This window comes from Idiotropiscis lumnitzeri, chromosome 7, assembly GCF_059441095.1.
Source record: "Idiotropiscis lumnitzeri isolate Australia: NSW breed Sydney's pygmy pipehorse chromosome 7, RoL_Ilum_1.0, whole genome shotgun sequence".
In the NCBI taxonomy this organism is placed as follows: Eukaryota; Metazoa; Chordata; class Actinopteri; order Syngnathiformes; family Syngnathidae; genus Idiotropiscis; species Idiotropiscis lumnitzeri.
In genome coordinates, this window is record NC_142397.1 from 14,243,462 (window position 1) to 14,258,524 (window position 15,063).

The 15,063-nt window shown below is 43.9% G+C and overlaps 1 protein-coding gene across 9 annotated transcripts in view; it reads right to left on the reverse strand.

Annotated features, from left to right (window-relative positions):
* The window catches only part of LOC148333673 (uncharacterized), a 119,597-nt gene that overhangs the window by 88,840 nt on the left and 15,694 nt on the right, over nucleotides 1-15,063 (reverse strand). The window lies entirely within an intron of this gene.

Genomic DNA, 15,063 nt, shown 5'->3' on the forward strand with positions numbered 1-15,063 from the left:
AGGATGTTGAATGATCGTGGAAAATATTCAACGACCGGGAATCGAACCGAGAACCTCCAAGTATGGAAGCAGCTGCTAATCCACTGACCCAACCCTCTTTATAGAAGCCTGGATGAATGTCTTGAATGGATTTAATATCCTAAGTGGATGAAGAATAGAGAAAATAGAGCATGTCAAAGAAGGGGGCGGGGCGGTTTTTAAAGGGGGGGGGAACCGGGGGGTCTAAATGGAAACCTGCATGGCGTGAATTTTTGGGAATGATTGAAGTTGGAATGGTGAAAATCGGATGAAAAATGTGGAAGCTGGAGCGCGTCAAAGAAAGGGGCGGGGCGTTTTTTAAAGGGGGGGGGAACTGGGGGGGCTAAGTGGAAACTCTCATGGGGTGAATTTTTGGGAATGATTGAAGTTGGAACGGTGAAAATCGGATGAACAATGGGGAAGCTGGAGTGCGTCGAAGAAGGGGGCGGGGCTGTTTTTAAAGGGGGGGGGGGGACCGGGGGGGCCAAGTGGAAACTCTCATGGGGTGAATTTTTGGGAATGATTGAAGTTGGAACGGTGAAAATCGGATAAAGAATGGGGAAGCTGGCGCGCGTCGAAGAAGGGGGCGGGGCTGTTTTTAAAGGGGGGGGCAACCGGGGGGGCTAAGTGGAAACTCTCATGGGGTTAATTTTTGGGAATGATTGAAGTTGGAACGGTGAAAATCGGATGAACAATGGGGAAGCTGGAGTGCGTCGAAGAAGGGGGCGGGGCTGTTTTTAAAGGGGGGGGGGACCGGGGGGGCCAAGTGGAAACTCTCATGGGGTGAATTTTTGGGAATGATTGAAGTTGGAACGGTGAAAATCGGATGAAGAATGGGGAAGCTGGCGCGCGTCGAAGAAGGGGGCGGGGCTGTTTTTAAAGGGGGGGGGAACCGGGGGGTCTAAATGGAAACCTGCATGGCGTGAATTTTTGGGAATGATTGAAGTTGGAATGGTGAAAATCGGATGAAAAATGTGGAAGCTGGAGCGCGTCAAAGAAAGGGGCGGGGCGTTTTTTAAAGGGGGGGGGAACTGGGGGGGCTAAGTGGAAACTCTCATGGGGTGAATTTTTGGGAATGATTGAAGTTGGAACGGTGAAAATCGGATGAACAATGGGGAAGCTGGAGTGCGTCGAAGAAGGGGGCGGGGCTGTTTTTAAAGGGGGGGGGGAACCAGGGGGGCTAAGTGGAAACCTGCATGGCGTGAATTTTTGGGAATGATTGAAGTTGGAATGGTGAAAATCGGATGAAAAATGTGGAAGCTGGAGCGTGTCAAAGAAAGGGGCGGGGCGTTTTTTAAAGGGGGGGGGAACTGGGGGGGCTAAGTGGAAACTCTCATGGGGTGAATTTTTGGGAATGATTGAAGTTGGAATGGTGAAAATCGGATGAAAAATGTGGAAGCTGGAGCGTGTCAAAGAAAGGGGCGGGGCGTTTTTTAAAGGGGGGGGGAACTGGGGGGGCTAAGTGGAAACTCTCATGGGGTGAATTTTTGGGAATGATTGAAGTTGGAACGGTGAAAATCGGATGAACAATGGGGAAGCTGGAGTGCGTCGAAGAAGGGGGCGGGGCTGTTTTTAAAGGGGGGGGGGACCGGGGGGGCCAAGTGGAAACTCTCATGGGGTGAATTTTTGGGAATGATTGAAGTTGGAACGGTGAAAATCGGATGAAGAATGGGGAAGCTGGCGCGCGTCGAAGAAGGGGGCGGGGCTGTTTTTAAAGGGGGGGGCAACCGGGGGGGCTAAGTGGAAACTCTCATGGGGTTAATTTTTGGGAATGATTGAAGTTGGAACGGTGAAAATCGGATGAACAATGGGGAAGCTGGAGTGCGTCGAAGAAGGGGGCGGGGCTGTTTTTAAAGGGGGGGGGGGACCGGGGGGGCCAAGTGGAAACTCTCATGGGGTGAATTTTTGGGAATGATTGAAGTTGGAACGGTGAAAATCGGATGAAGAATGGGGAAGCTGGCGCGCGTCGAAGAAGGGGGCGGGGCTGTTTTTAAAGGGGGGGGGAACCGGGGGGGCTAAGTGGAAACTCTCATGGGGTGAATTTTTGGGAATGATTGAAGTTGGAACGGTGAAAATCGGATGAACAATGGGGAAGCTGGAGTGCGTCGAAGAAGGGGGCGGGGCTGTTTTTAAAGGGGGGGGGGGGCCGGGGGGGCCAAGTGGAAACTCTCATGGGGTGAATTTTTGGGAATGATTGAAGTTGGAACGGTGAAAATCGGATGAAGAATGGGGAAGCTGGCGCGCGTCGAAGAAGGGGGCGGGGCTGTTTTTAAAGGGGGGGGGAACCGGGGGGGCTAAGTGGAAACTCTCATGGGGTTAATTTTTGGGAATGATTGAAGTTGGAACGGTGAAAATCGGATGAAGAATAGAGAAGCTAGAGCGTGTTGAAGAAGGGGGTTATTGAAGTGGCTTTTTTGGGGGTGAAAATGGGAAATGGGAATGTATGGGTATAGTGAATCACATGAATTATGTGAAAGGAGTTGCAGGAATGTGAAATGAATGACCTGAATGTGTTAAATTTGAATTTGGAAGCATTTAATAGTGAATTGTTGAATCTCCCATTGGAAATGAATGGGTTTTTTGGGGGTGAATAAAGTGAAATTGTGAAATATGGGTAATAGGTGAAGTTGTGAAGAATACAAGCCTGAATGGCGTGAATTTTTGGAATAGAACAAAGTTGGAACGGTGAAAATCGGATGAAGAATAGAGAAGCTAGAGCGTGTCGAAGAAGGGGGTTATTGAAGTGGCTTTTTTGGGGGTGAAAATGGGAAATGGGAATGTATGGGTATAGTGAATCACATGAATAGTGTGAAAGGAGTTAAAGGAATGCGAAATGAATGACCTGAATGTCTTGAATTTCAAACTGGAAGCATTTAAATGTGAAATGTTGAATGTCCCAATCGAAATGAATGGGGTGATTTTGGGGTGAAAAATGTGAAATAGTGAATAATCTGAATAAGTGAATGACGTGAAAAATGGAAGCCCCCATCACATGAATAAGTGGAACACGTTAAAAGTGGAATGAAGTGAATCGGTTGAATTAGGTGGAAGTAGTTAAGCGTCAAAAAAACAGGCGGAATAAGTTTAATAATATTAATAATAATAAAGAATCAGAATAACATATGTGTGAAGGCCTTCGCCTTCACACAATAAAGAATCAGAATAACATATGTGTGAAGGCCTACCGCCTTCACACAACTAGAGAATGCAATTCCTGGAGAAATTGCGTGTGAAGGCTCCGGAGTCGAAGCCATCTGGGTGGAAGGATGTGGAATGATATTGAATGATTTTTGAATCATAGAGAATGTAATTGAATTAGTTTGAATCGTAGAGAATAGAATTGAAATAAAATGTGGAATGATAGTGAATGATGGAAGGTGGAAGGATGTTGAATTATAGTGAATGATGTTGAAAAATGGGGAAGCTGGAGCGTGTCAAAGAAGGGGGCGGGGCGGTTTTTAAAGGGGGGGGAAACCGGGGGGGCTAAATGGAAACCTGCATGGGGTGAATTTTTGGGAATGATTGAAGTTGGAACAGTGAAAATCGGATGAAGAATGGGGAAGCTGGAGCGCGTCGAAGAAGGGGGCGGGGCTGTTTTTAAAGGGGGGGGGGACCGGGGGGGCCAAGTGGAAACTCTCATGGGGTGAATTTTTGGGAATGATTGAAGTTGCAACGGTGAAAATCGGATGAAGAATAGAGAAAATAGAGCATGTCAAAGAAGGGGGCGGGGCGGTTTTTAAAGGGGGGGGGAACCGGGGGGTCTAAATGGAAACCTGCATGGCGTGAATTTTTGGGAATGATTGAAGTTGGAATGGTGAAAATCGGATGAAAAATGTGGAAGCTGGAGCGTGTCAAAGAAAGGGGCGGGGCGTTTTTTAAAGGGGGGGGGGACTGGGGGGGCTAAGTGGAAACTCTCATGGGGTGAATTTTTGGGAATGATTGAAGTTGGAACGGTGAAAATCGGATGAACAATGGGGAAGCTGGAGTGCGTCGAAGAAGGGGGCGGGGCTGTTTTTAAAGGGGGGGGGGGACCGGGGGGGCCAAGTGGAAATTCTCATGGGGTGAATTTTTGGGAATGATTGAAGTTGGAACGGTGAAAATCGGATGAAGAATGGGGAAGCTGGCGCGCGTCGAAGAAGGGGGCGGGGCTGTTTTTAAAGGGGGGGGCAACCGGGGGGGCTAAGTGGAAACTCTCATGGGGTTAATTTTTGGGAATGATTGAAGTTGGAACGGTGAAAATCGGATGAAGAATAGAGAAGCTAGAGCGTGTTGAAGAAGGGGGTTATTGAAGTGGCTGTTTTGGGGGTGAAAATGGGAAATGGGAATGTATGGGTATAGTGAATCACATGAATTATGTGAAAGGAGTTGCAGGAATGTGAAATGAATGACCTGAATGTGTTAAATTTGAATTTGGAAGCATTTAATAGTGAATTGTTGAATCTCCCATTGGAAATGAATGGGTTTTTTGGGGGTGAATAAAGTGAAATCGTGAAATATGGGTAATAGGTGAAGTTGTGAAGAATACAAGCCTGAATGGCGTGAATTTTTGGAATAGAACAAAGTTGGAACGGTGAAAATCGGATGAAGAATAGAGAAGCTAGAGCGTGTCGAAGAAGGGGGTTATTGAAGTGGCTTTTTTGGGGGTGAAAATGGGAAATGGGAATGTATGGGTATAGTGAATCACATGAATAGTGTGAAAGGAGTTAAAGGAATGCGAAATGAATGACCTGAATGTCTTGAATTTCAAACTGGAAGCATTTAAATGTGAAATGTTGAATGTCCCAATCGAAATGAATGGGGTGAATTTGGGGTGAAAAATGTGAAATAGTGAATAATCTGAATAAGTGAATGACGTGAAAAATGGAAGCCCCCATCACATGAATAAGTGGAACACGTTAAAAGTGGAATGAAGTGAATCGGTTGAATTAGGTGGAAGTAGTTAAGCGTCAAAAAAACGGGCGGAATAAGTTTAATAATATTAATAATAAAGAATAGGAATAACATATGTGTGAAGGCCTACCGCCTTCACACAACTAGAGAATGCAATTTCTGGAGAAATCGCGTGTGAAGGCTCCGGAGTTGAAGCCATCTGGGTGGAAGGATGTGGAATGATGTTGAATGATTTTTGAATCATAGAGAATGAAATTGAATTAGTTTGAATCGTAGAGAATAGAATTGAATGAAAATGTGGAATGATAGTGAATGATGGAAGGTGGAAGGATGTTGAATTATAGTGAATGATGTTGAAAAATGGGGAAGCTGGAGCGTGTCAAAGAAGGGGGCGGGGCGCTTTTTAAAGGGGGGGGTAATCGGGGGGCTAAATGGAAACCTGCATGGCGTGAATTTTTGGGAATGATTGAACTTGGAACGGTGAAAATCGGATGAAGAATGGGAAAGCTGGAGCGCGTCGAAGAAGGAGGCGGGGCTGTTTTTAAAGGGGGGGAATCGGGGGGGGGGGGGGGCTAAATGGAAACCTGCATGGCGTGAATTTTTGGGAATGGTTGAAGTTGGAACGGTTAAAATCGATGAAAAACAGTGAAGCTGGAGTGTGTCGAAGAAGGGGGCGGGGCGGTTTTTAAAGGGGGGGGAAAGCGGGGGGGCTAAATGGAAACCTGCATGGGGTGAATTTTTGGGAATGATTGAAGTTGGAACAGTGAAAATCGGATGAAGAATGGGGAAGCTGGAGCGCGTCGAAGAAGGGGGCGGGGCTGTTTTAAAGGGGGGGGGGCGGGGGGGCTAAATGGAAACCTGCATGGCGTGAATTTTTGGGAATGATTGAAGTTGGAATGGTGAAAATCGGATGAAAAATGTGGAAGCTGGAGCGTGTCAAAGAAGGAGGCGGGGCTGTTTTTAAAGGGGGGGGAACCGGGGGGGCTAAATGGAAACCTGCATGGCGTGAATTTTTGGGAATGATTGAAGTTGGAACGGTGAAAATTGGATGAAAAATGTGGAAGCTGGAGTGTGTCAAAGTAGGGGGCGGGGCGGTTTTTAAAGGGGGGGAACCGGGGTGGCTAAATGGAAACCTGCATGGCGTGAAATTTTGGGAATGATTGTAGTTGGAACGGTGAAAATCGGATGAAGAACGGGGAAGCTGGAGCGTGTTGAAGAAGGGGGCGGGGCTGTTTTTAAAGGGGGGATGAACCGGGGGGGCTAAGTGGAAACTCTCATGGGGTGAATTTTTGGGAATGATTGAAGTTGGAACGGTGAAAATCAGATGAAGAATAGAGAAGCTAGAGCGTGTCAAAGAAGGGGGCGGGGCTGTTTTTAAAGGGGGGGGGAACCGGGGGGGATAAGTGGAAACTCTCATGGGGTGAATTTTTGGGAATGATTGAAGTTGGAACGGTGAAAATCGGATGAAGAATGGGGAAGCTGGCGCGCGTCGAAGAAGGGGGCGGGGCTGTTTTTAAAGGGGGGGGGGAACCGGGGGGGCTAAGTGGAAACTCTCATGGGGTGAATTTTTGGGAATGATTGAAGTTGGAACGGTGAAAATCGGATGAACATTAGGGAAGCTGGGGTGCGTCGAAGAAGGGGGCGGGGCTGTTTTTAAAGGGGGGGGGAACCGGGGGGGCTAAGTGGAAACTCTCATGGGGTGAATTTTTGGGAATGATTGAAGTTGGAACGGTGAAAATCGGATGAAGAATGGGGAAGCTGGAGCGCGTGGAAGAAGGGGGCGGGGCTGTTTTTAAAGGGGGGGGGGACCGGGGGGGCTAAGTGGAAACTCTCATGGGGTGAATTTTTGGGAATGATTGAAGTTGGAACGGTGAAAATCGGATGAAGAATAGAGAAGCTAGAGCGTGTCGAAGAAGGGGGTTATTGAAGTGGCTTTTTTGGGGGTGAAAATGGGAAATGGGAATGTATGGGTATAGTGAATCACATGAATTATGTGAAAGGAGTTGCAGGAATGTGAAATGAATGACCTGAATGTGTTAAATTTGAATTTGGAAGCATTTAATAGTGAATTGTTGAATCTCCCATTGGAAATGAATGGGTTTTTTGGGGGTGAATAAAGTGAAATTGTGAAATATGGGTAATAGGTGAAGTTGTGAAGAATACAAGCCTGAATGGCGTGAATTTTTGGAATAGAACAAAGTTAGAACGGTGAAAATCGGATGAAGAATAGAGAAGCTAGAGCGTGTCGAAGAAGGGGGTTATTGAAGTGGCTTTTTTGGGGGTGAAAATGGGAAATGGGAATGTATGGGTATAGTGAATCACATGAATTATGTGAAAGGAGTTGCAGAAATGTGAAATGAATGACCTGAATGTGTTAAATGTTAATTTGGAAGCATTGAATAGTGAATTGTTAAATCTCCCATTGGAAATGAATGTTTTTTTGGGGGTGAATAAAGTGAAATTGTGAAATATGGGTAATAGGTGAAGTTGTGAAGAATACAAGCCTGAATGGCGTGAATTTTTGGAATAGAACAAAGTTGGAACGGTGAAAATCGGATGAAGAATAGAGAAGCTAGAGCGTGTCGAAGAAGGGGGTTATTGAAGTGGCTTTTTTGGGGGTGAAAATGGGAAATGGGAATGTATGGGTATAGTGAATCACATGAATTATGTGAAAGGAGTTGCAGGAATGTGAAATGAATGACCTGAATGTGTTAAATGTTAATTTGGAAGCATTGAATAGTGAATTGTTAAATCTCCCATTGGAAATGAATGGGTTTTTTGGGGGTGAATAAAGTGAAATTGTGAAATATGGGTAATAGGTGAAGTTGTGAAAAATACAAGCCTGAATGGCGTGAATTTTTGGAATAGAACAAAGTTGGAACGGTGAAAATCGGATGAAGAATAGAGAAGCTAGAGCGTGTCGAAGAAGGGGGTTATTGAAGTGGCTTTTTTGGGGGTGAAAATGGGAAATGGGAATGTATGGGTATAGTGAATCACATGAATTATGTGAAAGGAGTTGCAGGAATGTGAAATGAATGACCTGAATGTGTTAAATTTGAATTTGTAAGCATTTAATAGTGAATTGTTGAATCTCCCATTGGAAATGAATGGGTTTTTTGGGGGTGAATAAAGTGAAATTGTGAATTATGGGTAATAGGTGAAGTTGGGAAAAATACAAGCCTGAATGGCGTGAATTTTTGGAATAGAACAAAGTTGGAACGGTGAAAATCGGATGAAAACTGTGGAAGTAGTTAAGCGCCGAAAAAAGGCGAGGAAGAAAATAGAATATATAATAATAATAAAGTTAAAGGTGTAGAATAACATATGTGTGAAGGCCTTCGCCTTCACACAACTAGAGAATGCAATTCCTGGAGAAATTGCGTGTGAAGGCGGAATGGCTGGAATTTTTTTTGTGGAATGATTTTGAATGAGGCTGAATGTTGTGGAATAATATTGAATGACTCTGAAATGTTGAATGAATTTGAATCATAGTGAATGAAATTGAATGATTTGAATGACAGTGAATAATAGTGAATTATCTTGAATCATCATGAATGAAAGAGAAAAAATATTGAATAATGTTGAAAAATATTGAATAATGTTGAATTATAGTGAATGACATCGAATGAAAATGGGGAAAGGCAGTGATTAATGGAAGGTGGAAGGATGTTGAATGATCGTGGAAAATATTCAACGACCGGGAATCGAACCGAGAACCTCCAAGTATGGAAGCAGCTGCTAATCCACTGACCCAACCCTCTTTATAGAAGCCTGGATGAATGTCTTGAATGGATTTAATATCCTAAGTGGATGAAGAATAGAGAAAATAGAGCATGTCAAAGAAGGGGGCGGGGCGGTTTTTAAAGGGGGGGGGAACCGGGGGGTCTAAATGGAAACCTGCATGGCGTGAATTTTTGAGAATGATTGAAGTTGGAATGGGCGGGGCTGTTTTTAAAGGGGGGGGGGGAACCGGGGGGGCTAAGTGGAAACTCTCATGGGGTGAATTTTTGGGAATGATTGAAGTTGGAACGGTGAAAATCGGATGAACATTAGGGAAGCTGGGGTGCGTCGAAGAAGGGGGCGGGGCTGTTTTTAAAGGGGGGGGGAACCGGGGGGGCTAAGTGGAAACTCTCATGGGGTGAATTTTTGGGAATGATTGAAGTTGGAACGGTGAAAATCGGATGAAGAATGGGGAAGCTGGAGCGCGTGGAAGAAGGGGGCGGGGCTGTTTTTAAAGGGGGGGGGGACCGGGGGGGCTAAGTGGAAACTCTCATGGGGTGAATTTTTGGGAATGATTGAAGTTGGAACGGTGAAAATCGGATGAAGAATAGAGAAGCTAGAGCGTGTCGAAGAAGGGGGTTATTGAAGTGGCTTTTTTGGGGGTGAAAATGGGAAATGGGAATGTATGGGTATAGTGAATCACATGAATTATGTGAAAGGAGTTGCAGGAATGTGAAATGAATGACCTGAATGTGTTAAATTTGAATTTGGAAGCATTTAATAGTGAATTGTTGAATCTCCCATTGGAAATGAATGGGTTTTTTGGGGGTGAATAAAGTGAAATTGTGAAATATGGGTAATAGGTGAAGTTGTGAAGAATACAAGCCTGAATGGCGTGAATTTTTGGAATAGAACAAAGTTAGAACGGTGAAAATCGGATGAAGAATAGAGAAGCTAGAGCGTGTCGAAGAAGGGGGTTATTGAAGTGGCTTTTTTGGGGGTGAAAATGGGAAATGGGAATGTATGGGTATAGTGAATCACATGAATTATGTGAAAGGAGTTGCAGAAATGTGAAATGAATGACCTGAATGTGTTAAATGTTAATTTGGAAGCATTGAATAGTGAATTGTTAAATCTCCCATTGGAAATGAATGTTTTTTTGGGGGTGAATAAAGTGAAATTGTGAAATATGGGTAATAGGTGAAGTTGTGAAGAATACAAGCCTGAATGGCGTGAATTTTTGGAATAGAACAAAGTTGGAACGGTGAAAATCGGATGAAGAATAGAGAAGCTAGAGCGTGTCGAAGAAGGGGGTTATTGAAGTGGCTTTTTTGGGGGTGAAAATGGGAAATGGGAATGTATGGGTATAGTGAATCACATGAATTATGTGAAAGGAGTTGCAGGAATGTGAAATGAATGACCTGAATGTGTTAAATGTTAATTTGGAAGCATTGAATAGTGAATTGTTAAATCTCCCATTGGAAATGAATGGGTTTTTTGGGGGTGAATAAAGTGAAATTGTGAAATATGGGTAATAGGTGAAGTTGTGAAAAATACAAGCCTGAATGGCGTGAATTTTTGGAATAGAACAAAGTTGGAACGGTGAAAATCGGATGAAGAATAGAGAAGCTAGAGCGTGTCGAAGAAGGGGGTTATTGAAGTGGCTTTTTTGGGGGTGAAAATGGGAAATGGGAATGTATGGGTATAGTGAATCACATGAATTATGTGAAAGGAGTTGCAGGAATGTGAAATGAATGACCTGAATGTGTTAAATTTGAATTTGTAAGCATTTAATAGTGAATTGTTGAATCTCCCATTGGAAATGAATGGGTTTTTTGGGGGTGAATAAAGTGAAATTGTGAATTATGGGTAATAGGTGAAGTTGGGAAAAATACAAGCCTGAATGGCGTGAATTTTTGGAATAGAACAAAGTTGGAACGGTGAAAATCGGATGAAAACTGTGGAAGTAGTTAAGCGCCGAAAAAAGGCGAGGAAGAAAATAGAATATATAATAATAATAAAGTTAAAGGTGTAGAATAACATATGTGTGAAGGCCTTCGCCTTCACACAACTAGAGAATGCAATTCCTGGAGAAATTGCGTGTGAAGGCGGAATGGCTGGAATTTTTTTTGTGGAATGATTTTGAATGAGGCTGAATGTTGTGGAATAATATTGAATGACTCTGAAATGTTGAATGAATTTGAATCATAGTGAATGAAATTGAATGATTTGAATGACAGTGAATAATAGTGAATTATCTTGAATCATCATGAATGAAAGAGAAAAAATATTGAATAATGTTGAAAAATATTGAATAATGTTGAATTATAGTGAATGACATCGAATGAAAATGGGGAAAGGCAGTGATTAATGGAAGGTGGAAGGATGTTGAATGATCGTGGAAAATATTCAACGACCGGGAATCGAACCGAGAACCTCCAAGTATGGAAGCAGCTGCTAATCCACTGACCCAACCCTCTTTATAGAAGCCTGGATGAATGTCTTGAATGGATTTAATATCCTAAGTGGATGAAGAATAGAGAAAATAGAGCATGTCAAAGAAGGGGGCGGGGCGGTTTTTAAAGGGGGGGGGAACCGGGGGGTCTAAATGGAAACCTGCATGGCGTGAATTTTTGGGAATGATTGAAGTTGGAATGGTGAAAATCGGATGAAAAATGTGGAAGCTGGAGCGCGTCAAAGAAAGGGGCGGGGCGTTTTTTAAAGGGGGGGGGAACTGGGGGGGCTAAGTGGAAACTCTCATGGGGTGAATTTTTGGGAATGATTGAAGTTGGAACGGTGAAAATCGGATGAACAATGGGGAAGCTGGAGTGCGTCGAAGAAGGGGGCGGGGCTGTTTTTAAAGGGGGGGGGGACCGGGGGGGCCAAGTGGAAACTCTCATGGGGTGAATTTTTGGGAATGATTGAAGTTGGAACGGTGAAAATCGGATGAAGAATGGGGAAGCTGGCGCGCGTCGAAGAAGGGGGCGGGGCTGTTTTTAAAGGGGGGGGCAACCGGGGGGGCTAAGTGGAAACTCTCATGGGGTTAATTTTTGGGAATGATTGAAGTTGGAACGGTGAAAATCGGATGAAGAATGGGGAAGCTGGCGCGCATCGAAGAAGGGGGCGGGGCTGTTTTTAAAGGGGGGGGCAACCGGGGGGGCCAAGTGGAAACTCTCATGGGGTGAATTTTTGGGAATGATTGAAGTTGGAACGGTGAAAATCGGATGAACAATGGGGAAGCTGGAGTGCGTCGAAGAAGGGGGCGGGGCTGTTTTTAAAGGGGGGGGGGACCGGGGGGGCCAAGTGGAAACTCTCATGGGGTGAATTTTTGGGAATGATTGAAGTTGGAACGGTGAAAATCGGATGAAGAATGGGGAAGCTGGCGCGCGTCGAAGAAGGGGGCGGGGCTGTTTTTAAAGGGGGGGGGGACCGGGGGGGCTAAGTGGAAACTCTCATGGGGTTAATTTTTGGGAATGATTGAAGTTGGAACGGTGAAAATCGGATGAAGAATAGAGAAGCTAGAGCGTGTTGAAGAAGGGGGTTATTGAAGTGGCTTTTTTGGGGGTGAAAATGGGAAATGGGAATGTATGGGTATAGTGAATCACATGAATTATGTGAAAGGAGTTGCAGGAATGTGAAATGAATGACCTGAATGTGTTAAATTTGAATTTGGAAGCATTTAATAGTGAATTGTTGAATCTCCCATTGGAAATGAATGGGTTTTTTGGGGGTGAATAAAGTGAAATTGTGAAATATGGGTAATAGGTGAAGTTGTGAAGAATACAAGCCTGAATGGCGTGAATTTTTGGAATAGAACAAAGTTGGAACGGTGAAAATCGGATGAAGAATAGAGAAGCTAGAGCGTGTCGAAGAAGGGGGTTATTGAAGTGGCTTTTTTGGGGGTGAAAATGGGAAATGGGAATGTATGGGTATAGTGAATCACATGAATAGTGTGAAAGGAGTTAAAGGAATGCGAAATGAATGACCTGAATGTCTTGAATTTCAAACTGGAAGCATTTAAATGTGAAATGTTGAATGTCCCAATCGAAATGAATGGGGTGATTTTGGGGTGAAAAATGTGAAATAGTGAATAATCTGAATAAGTGAATGACGTGAAAAATGGAAGCCCCCATCACATGAATGAGTGGAATACGTTAAAAGTGGAATGAAGTGAATCGGTTGAATTAGGTGGAAGTAGTTAAGCGTCAAAAAAACAGGCAGAATAAGTTTAATATTAATAATAATAAAGAATCAGAATAACATATGTGTGAAGGCCTACCGCCTTCACACAATAATAATAAAGAATCAGAATAACATATGTGTGAAGGCCTACCGCCTTCACACAATAATAATAATAAAGAATCAGAATAACATATGTGTGAAGGCCTACCGCCTTCACACAATAATAACTAGAGAATGCAATTCCTGGAGAAATTGCGTGTGAAGGCGGAATGGCTGGAATTTTTTTTGTGGAATGATTTTGAATGAGGCTGAATGTTGTGGAATAATATTGAATGACTCTGAAATGTTGAATGAATTTGAATCATAGTGAATGAAATTGAATGATTTGAATGACAGTGAATAATAGTGAATTATCTTGAATCATCATGAATGAAAGAGAAAAAATATTGAATAATGTTGAAAAATATTGAATAATGTTGAATTATAGTGAATGACATCGAATGAAAATGGGGAAAGGCAGTGATTAATGGAAGGTGGAAGGATGTTGAATGATCGTGGAAAATATTCAACGACCGGGAATCGAACCGAGAACCTCCAAGTATGGAAGCAGCTGCTAATCCACTGACCCAACCCTCTTTATAGAAGCCTGGATGAATGTCTTGAATGGATTTAATATCCTAAGTGGATGAAGAATAGAGAAAATAGACCATGTCAAAGAAGGGGGCGGGGCGGTTTTTAAAGGGGGGGGGGACCGGGGGGTCTAAATGGAAACCTGCATGGCGTGAATTTTTGGGAATGATTGAAGTTGGAATGGTGAAAATCGGATGAAAAATGTGGAAGCTGGAGCGCGTCAAAGAAAGGGGCGGGGCGTTTTTTAAAGGGGGGGGGAACTGGGGGGGCTAAGTGGAAACTCTCATGGGGTGAATTTTTGGGAATGATTGAAGTTGGAACGGTGAAAATCGGATGAACAATGGGGAAGCTGGAGTGCGTCGAAGAAGGGGGCGGGGCTGTTTTTAAAGGGGGGGGGGACCGGGGGGGCCAAGTGGAAACTCTCATGGGGTGAATTTTTGGGAATGATTGAAGTTGGAACGGTGAAAATCGGATGAAGAATGGGGAAGCTGGCGCGCGTCGAAGAAGGGGGCGGGGCTGTTTTTAAAGGGGGGGGCAACCGGGGGGGCTAAGTGGAAACTCTCATGGGGTTAATTTTTGGGAATGATTGAAGTTGGAACGGTGAAAATCGGATGAACAATGGGGAAGCTGGAGTGCGTCGAAGAAGGGGGCGGGGCTGTTTTTAAAGGGGGGGGGGGGACCGGGGGGGCCAAGTGGAAACTCTCATGGGGTGAATTTTTGGGAATGATTGAAGTTGGAACGGTGAAAATCGGATGAAGAATGGGGAAGCTGGCGCGCGTCGAAGAAGGGGGCGGGGCTGTTTTTAAAGGGGGGGGCAACCGGGGGGGCTAAGTGGAAACTCTCATGGGGTTAATTTTTGGGAATGATTGAAGTTGGAACGGTGAAAATCGGATGAAGAATAGAGAAGCTAGAGCGTGTTGAAGAAGGGGGTTATTGAAGTGGCTTTTTTGGGGGTGAAAATGGGAAATGGGAATGTATGGGTATAGTGAATCACATGAATTATGTGAAAGGAGTTGCAGGAATGTGAAATGAATGACCTGAATGTGTTAAATTTGAATTTGGAAGCATTTAATAGTGAATTGTTGAATCTCCCATTGGAAATGAATGGGTTTTTTGGGGGTGAATAAAGTGAAATTGTGAAATATGGGTAATAGGTGAAGTTGTGAAGAATACAAGCCTGAATGGCGTGAATTTTTGGAATAGAACAAAGTTGGAACGGTGAAAATCGGATGAAGAATAGAGAAGCTAGAGCGTGTCGAAGAAGGGGGTTATTGAAGTGGCTTTTTTGGGGGTGAAAATGGGAAATGGGAATGTATGGGTATAGTGAATCACATGAATAGTGTGAAAGGAGTTAAAGGAATGCGAAATGAATGACCTGAATGTCTTGAATTTCAAACTGGAAGCATTTAAATGTGAAATGTTGAATGTCCCAATCGAAATGAATGGGGTGAATTTGGGGTGAAAAATGTGAAATAGTGAATAATCTGAATAAGTGAATGACGTGAAAAATGGAAGCCCCCATCACATGAATGAGTGGAATACGTTAAAAGTGGAATGAAGTGAATCGGTTGAATTAGGTGGAAGTAGTTAAGCGTCAAAAAAACAGGCGGAATAAGTTTAATA